Raw genomic sequence first — 8537 nt, forward strand, 5'->3', positions numbered from 1 at the left:
TATTGATGTATAATTTTAAAAATGTCATGGAAAATATATTTAAGAAAATTATTTCCTTATTATGAACCCCTTTGGATACGTAAAAGAAATAATGTAATATAGTATTGTTATATAAAAAATAAATAGTTAAAATATTCGTGTAAATATTTTAACTGTATATAAATATCAGCTCGGTGAAACTTGGTAGTGTATGAAAAAGTGCCATGCCTGGCCAAGAAAAAATTATATTAATATCAATTAATAAAAATATTTAATATTTAAATATTAATTCTTTTACACAATTTTTATATCAAGTTTTTAATATTCAATACTAGCAAACATTTATTATATGTTTGCTAAAAGTAGATATATTTATAAATGCTGAAGAGGGAAAATATTACAGCAACATATAATATCTATTTTTCATGTATAGTTTTCATCCCTTTTAAGGTTGACTTTCAAAATATCTAGAAATCTCTTATTAGTTAGTTATTCGTGTGAAGATTACACACACCAAAACTCCAGAAGTGCGAGCGGTGTGTGTGTGTGTGTGTGTGTGTGTGTGTGTGTGTGTGTGTGTGTGTGTGTGTGTGTGTGTGTGTACAGAACAATATTCTGCTCATATTCCAAATATTCAGTATAACAAAGAAAAAATTTAACTTATTTAAACAAAACATACATAAACTTACACCTGAACCAAGGAGAATAAAAAGACCACACCATAAAGATACACTTTAGTCAATAGAAGAATCTCTCAGTTGAGAGACTATTACAAACCTTCAAAAATTGCCTGAAAAAATGTGAATCCCAACCATGCTAATAAAATATGAAGCAGTAAACTGGACCATAACAATAAAGACAACACGGAAATTCTAGCTAAATATTTCAAACTCCTAAATTGTGAAGGTCTGAGTAAAAAAGATAAGGTAGAAAATATAAAAGAAGAATGGGAGAATGTTAAAAAGGAAAGTATTAAATCAGCAGAAGCGAACTTAGGGGGAACAAAGAGAACTGGTAGAAAACCTTGGGTTTCAGACAATATATTGCAGCTGATGGATGAACGTAGAAAACTTAAGAATGCTAGTGATGAAGAAAGTAAAAGGAACTATCGACAATTAAGAAATGCTATAAACAGGAAGTGCAAACTAGAGAAAGAAGAATGGATTAAAGAAAAGTGTTCAGAAGTGAAAAGAGAAATGAACATTGGTAAAATAGACTGAGCATCCAGGAAAGTTAAGGAAAATTTTGGGGTACATAAATTAAAATCTAATAATGTGTTAAACAAAGATGGTACACCTATATATAATACGAAAGGTAAAGTCGATAGATGGGTGGAATATATTGAAGAGTTATACGGAGGAAATGAATTAGAAAATGGTTTTATAGAGGAAGAAGAGGAAGTTGAGGAGGATGAAATGGGAGAAACAATACTGAGATCTGAATTTAAGAGAGCATTAAAAGATTTAAATGGCAGAAAGGCTCCTGGAATAGACGGAATACCTGTAGAATTACTGCGCAGTGCAGGGGAGGAGGCGATTGATAGATTATACAAACTGGTGTGTAATATTTATGAAAAAGGGGAATTTCCATCAGACTTCAAAAAAAGTGTTATAGTAATGATACCAAAGAAATCAGGGGCAGATAAATGTGAAGAATACAGAACAATTAGTTTAACTAGTCATGCATCAAAAATCCTAACTAGAATTCTATACAGAAGAATTGAGAGGAGAGTGGAGGAAGTGTTAGGAGAAGACCAATTTGGTTTCAGGAAAAGTATAGGGACAAGGGAAGCAATTTTAGGCCTCAGATTAATAGTAGAAGGAAGATTAAAGAAAAACAAACTGACATAATTGGCGTTTATAGACCTAGAAAAGGCATTCGATAACGTAGATTGGAATAAAATGTTCAGCATTTTAAAAAAATTAGGGTTCAAATACAGAGATAGAACAATTGCTAACATGTACAGACCAAACAGCAACAGTAACAATTGAAGAACATAAGAAAGAAGCCATAATAAGAAAGAGAGTCCGACAAGGATGTTCCCTATCCCCGTTACTTTTTAATCTTTACATGGAACTAGCAGTTAATGATGTTAAAGAACAACAATTTAGATTCGGAGTAACAGTACAAGGTGAAAAGATAAAGATGCTACGATTTGCTGATGATATAGTAATTCTAGCTGACGGTAAAAAGGACTTAGAAGAAACTATGAATGGCATAGATGCAAAGTCCTATGCAAGAACTATCACATGAAAATAAACAAGTACAAAACAAAAGTAATGAAATGTATTAGAAATAACAAAGATTGACCAATGAATGTGAAAATAGGAGGAGAAAAGATTATGGAGGTAGAAGAATTTTGTTATTTGGGAAGTAGAATTACTAAACATGGACAAAGTAGGAGCGATTTAAATGCCGATTAGCACAAGCGAAACGAGCCTTTAGTCAGAAATATAATTTGTTTACATCAAAAATTAATTTAAATGTCAGGAAAAAATTTTTTAAAGTATATGTTTGGAGTGTCACTTTATATGGAAGTGAAGGTTGGACAATCGGAGTATCTGAGAAGAAAAGATTAGAAGCTTTTGAAATGTGGTGCTATAGGAGAATGTTAAAAATCAGATGGGTGGATAAAGTGACAAATGAAGAGGTATTGCGGCAAATAGATGAAGAAAGAAGCATTTGGAAAAATATAGTTAAAAGAAGAGACAGACTTATAGGCCACATACTAAGGCATCCTGGAATAGTCGCTTTAATATTGGAAGGACAGGTAGAAGGAAAAAATTGTGTAGGCAGGCCACGTTTGGAATATGTAAAACAAATTGTTAGGGATGTAGGATGTAGAGGGTATACTGAAATGAAACGACTAGCACTAGATAGGAAATCTTGGAGAGCTGCATCAAACCAGTCAAATGACTGAAGACAAAAAAAAAAAAATTGAAGAACCGACTGAACACCTAAATTTCACCCCAATAACACCACCAGAAAACATAAACCCTCCCGCAATAAAAGAAGTCCACCAAGCACTGTGTTAGATGAGACTTTTGTAGAGATCTGGAGACATGCAGGAAGATCAGCAAAAATTTTCCTTAGCTTGTCAACATCTGGATCAATGAACTACCAGAACACTGTATGACAGCTCTAATTCATCTGCTACACAAATGAGACATACAGATCCTATTAATTACAGCAGAATCTCACTCCTAGACGCAACATACAAAATTCTTTCGAATCATCCTCAACAGGATCAGTTCACAACTCAAGAAAGAACTAGGAGAATACCAGCGAGGTTTCAATCTCTAGAAAAGCTATCCAGACCAGATCATGAATTTCAAGCTAATAATGGATTACAATAGGAAAAGAAACAGACATGGTGATGACATTTGTAGATTGCAAGAAAGCTTATAACTGCATCCACAGAGAATTCCTACTAAAAATTCTAAGACACCTCGGACATAGCAAAGTAATAAACATAGCAAATTATACATACCAAATTAATAAACATGACTAAACTGACCCTCACAAACACTAAGTTGAAGGTAAAATTCAGAGGCGAGCTCTCGAAACCATTTGAGATCAAAGCCAAGGCGATGGGCTATCATTGCTATTACTCAACCGTGTTCCAGAAGTGGTAACGAGGAAATAGCTCAAAAAATGCCCCCCAAAGTAAAAATAAGCTGAAAAAACAAAATTAATTATCTTGGTTTTCCTGATGACTTGGCACTGGCAGCAAATGACATCAACAAAACTTAATCACAGATATTAGAATATCAAAACATTCCAAATAAAATTGGTCTCAAAATTTCATTTCAAAAGACAGCAATTATGTCACTTAACACAATTAAAAGAAGTCAACATAAACGATAATAAAATCAAAATAGTAACCCAGTTTAAATATCAAGGAGAAATAATAACAAACGATCTAAACGAAAAAACCTCAATCTAAATAAGAAGAACCAAGCTAGCTAAAGCTCAAAGATTAACCTGGTACATCTACAATAAAAAATGCCTATCAATAAATGCAAAAATATGACACTGAAATACACTTGTAAAACCAGATGTCACTTATGCAGCAGAAACACTCATCCACCTGAACAAACAAACAGACAGAAAGACTCCAGAAAATTGGAAGAAGAATTGGAACAATCTGCATCAATAAAAATACCAGAAAGACATGCAGTGGTGGACTGTGCCCAACAAAGTTGTGTACAAAAAGTTAGAAAGCATCACTGATACCACCCACAAGAGGAGACTAGGATTCTTTGGACATATCTCAAGGATGCAAGAATCAAGATTTCTGAAACAGTTTTTACAGTACAATCTCAATTCGAAAAACACTAAGGCAGGATGCAGATGGATCAGAGAAAAGAGTATCTGAAGGAAATCGGCCTTACACCAGAAGACACCCCAGAATATACAGGTTGTTATTTTATTTTTGTAACATAAAATTAAATAAGAAAATCAAGAACAAAAGCACTAACTTTACACTCACAAGAAAAAAATAACTCAATCATTTTCAACACTAGAAAAGGACACTACAAAGATCGGCATGTATGATAAAGGACTGGGAGGACCACAAGGCCCAAACAGTCCCATCAAAGGGACTTGGATAATAGACTGACTGAAGTAATCCTATGTGATCATGAAATATAATAATAATAAACAAAACATACATACAAATATAACCATTCTGTATTTGAAATATAATTGATAGAATTATATTACATAAAATAAAAATCACATTTTTTAAATATTGTGTTAAATCTTTTTATTGGTTTGTTTTTCCTTTAACAGTAATTTTTTTATCTAATTAATTTTTTTAATATTGTTCATTATAGAAATTATAGTTATAGAAAATATACTTATAAAAAAAATCCTCAAAAAATATCATGAACGACCAGTATAGTTTTGTTCATCTACAAAATATAATGCATAATCAAATTTGTTTTCAACAATGTGTAAATAATTTTTAAAAAATTAAAAAAAATCAAGTCCCACCTCTTAAAATTAAAATGGTTTTTGTTTTTTGTTTCATCTTCCTAAAAGCAAAAACTGTTAAGAAATATCTCCAGATTGACTTAAAACTTTGGAATTCTGAATCACTTTATAAAGTATTTTCACCTTATTAAACCTCAATTTTCTACAACTATTATGCGAAGCCAGAAATTAAAAATATTGAAAACTACCTCTCCTTTTTAATTTTGTCCAAGATTTTTAAGATAAAACCTTCCCTAGATCAAGGAGATTAAATTAAACCCAAATTTTTTTTACTAACATTCTGATATTTTTGCATTTATATAGTGACTGCATAATTAGGTCATTAATATTTTAAAACCTATTGATTTGAAATAAAAATGTGTCAAGTGAAAAACCAGGAAAGTCATCTTTTGCAATCTTTTAAAAATGATAATTTTTCAAAAATACGCAAAAAGGATAATTTAAATAGAAATTTAAGTAATCAAATGATGTACGAGTGTTTTAGATACACACCCAATAATCATCAAGGTATTTAAGTTGACAATTTGAAATAAACGTAAATAAAGCACTTTCTGTATTACGAAAACAGTGTATACTGATATCATGACATGATTTGTAATATGGATATCAAATACTCTTAAATATTGTAACGGTTAGAGAAGTTTCCAGAAATAAGAGAGAGAAAATTTTAAAAAATCTAAAAGAAACAACAAAGGGACTCTAGAAGAGGACTAATAGAAAAGAATAAAAGGCGCAGATAATGAAAATTATTATGTTTGAACAATCAAAAGGACGAGGTGGGTACTGAAATATGAAATATGAAAAGATGCAATGAACTGGAAGTAAATGCAGATCAAAATCTAGTGTTGATCCCAATATTTTAAACGCTCATTTTGCACACAGGTAAAACATAAGCATGAAAAATTAAAAAATAAAAATCATAATAATCCTGCACCCTCCACTAATTCATACCCTGTTATAGAAATAAATTTTCCATACTCCTTTTTTCTATCCCCTATGAATTAACAGAAATTTTAAACTTCATTAAATCTATTTAAAATAACTTGTCTCCTGTCATTCATGAGATAAGCAATAAATTTTTGAAAAATATTTCCACTTGCATTGCAATACTTTTGAAAGAAATAATAGGTAAATATATTTTAGTATTCTTTCCCAAACAATCCAGAATTACCTATCATATTCCCTTTTAAATCTGATGACTGAAAATTACTCAAATTATCACCGAATAAGTCTGTTAAGCTGTTACTCAAGAGTTACAGAAAAAAATAATAAAATTATTATTTGAATAAGTAAAAAATTATACATAAAAGTCGGTACGACATTCTGGTAAGTAAAAATACCCAGGATATTATAACACATATAATTAAATCCAATATAATTATACTCAATAACTTCAGGAATAATAAAAAAAGCTTTGGCAATTTTCATGGATGTAAATATAGCTTTAAATGCCATTCCACATTACATACTTTTACAAAAATTGAAACGTCTAGGAAAGTGTTGTAACCCTTAAAATTATTCTAGTTACTTATAAAATCAAGCCCAATTCCTTACAACTGAAAATAGAACAAGTAAATTAACGCTATTACTTTATGGATATGGAATATGGATTGTCACAAGGGATCGTTCTATTTTATTCATAATATACATAACGATCTTCTCAATTTACATATAAACAACATTAACATTATATTATATGATACAACATTAATTTTGTTGTGGGAGGGGGTGAAAACATTAAGTGAGCAAGTTCTTATAAATGCGAAAACATGGTTTGGTAACCACTTTTAAAACTATTAATGTTAAAAAAGTATGTATATTACCTTCTCTGCTAATATTAGAAGTCTAATATCTAATTTACATTATATAAAAATTCACTCGTCCAACTGCATTGTATCTTCAAGTGAAACTTGCAGAAATCTTTCAGAATTAGAAAGAATAAAACAAGTTAAATATTTAGGTGTCATACTAGATTTACATTTATGGTGGTAAATGCGTATTGATAATTTATGTTGAAGACTAAAATATTTAATTTTTAAATTTTGTAATATAAATAAATTAAGGAATTGAAATATATCTAGACGTGTTTATTTTGCATATGCACAATCTCTTTTTTAGTATGGGATTTGTGTCTAGGAAGGAGATATAAATGGACATTTGAATAAAATATTTGTAATTAAAAATGTCTGAAAAAGGTAGTACTGGACAGACCTAGACTTTACCAAAGTTATATATCTATTCAAGGAATTTAAAGTTTTAATAATTAGATAACTCTATGTTAAAAATGTATTGTTATATATTAATAAAAATAAGAAAATTAAACCCTCTCTTTGGACCATTGATGTTTCTAATCCTTCTCTTCTACCACAAGAACTTTCATGTTATTTACTATTTATTTATATGTATAAAACAGTAAATTTAGCAGTATATGTAAAAAAATTCTAAATAATATTTTGAAAATCAAAATATTTTCCCCTAAATTCTTTAATGAGTATTTAAAAATCAAATTAATTAGTTTTAATTTAGATATAAGAGAGAATATTTAAATTGTATTAAATAAATCACTTAGTGCAGAATATTGAGATAATTAAAGTAAGATTTTTCTTATCTCAATATTCTGTACTAGGTAGTTTATTTAATAAAATTTAAATATAATTTAAAAGTACAGAGGAATAATGTGAATGTTAAAAAGATTAATTTCAGTAAAATAATATATTAGAGTATCTTAAACATAGAAAAAGAAAAAAATAGTTAAGAGCCAGAAAAAATAAGCATTAATTACTCTACAAAATGCACAAAAGTGTACAGTTTTATATAATTAAATAAGCTAAACTTATAAATTAAACATCAAAAATTAACTGTGTGATTCGATGGGAAAATTGTAAAATGTACATAAATGCATATAGCTAACCAAACTGCAGGTAAATTAACTAAAGGAAATCTGACATTAAAAAACGTGGTTTTATTCATATTACATACTAATTTTGCCATTTACAATAAATCTAGGGATAGGTGACTTTGACCTGTTTTATACAAAATATAATGCAAATCTTGTTTTAAAATTTAGTAAATAAATATTAAAAGAAATAACAAATAAATAAATACATTATTTATCCTACTAAAGTTGTTAAGTTATATTTTTAGTTTCTTTAAGTATAATATACCATACCATACACTTTGAATACATGCAGAAAAATTACCAGCTCATTCCTAGTAATCGCCTAAAATTATATAAATTTCAAATAAATTAACGTTAATACACAGGTACAGTATGATGATCTGCACAGTTGTATAAATATTTCTTTGGTTATGTGGAATAATTTATTAAAATTAATTAAAGATTGTCCGCTTCCTGTTTTTTTGTTTTTTTTTACTCTTCTAAACTTTCACAAACATATTGTTCTTTAGAACAATTTTTATTAATATGATAATTAGTAAAAAACATGGTTATTTTTTATAACTGTAGAAACAGTTGAGAACGACTGAGACAGTAAACTACTGTTACAAAGCTGATTGTATTTTTTTTTTGAGGAAGTATTTCTAAAAAAATAATGAAATAA

Source organism: Lycorma delicatula, chromosome 9 (assembly GCF_047948215.1).
Source record: "Lycorma delicatula isolate Av1 chromosome 9, ASM4794821v1, whole genome shotgun sequence".
Taxonomy (NCBI): Eukaryota; Metazoa; Arthropoda; class Insecta; order Hemiptera; family Fulgoridae; genus Lycorma; species Lycorma delicatula.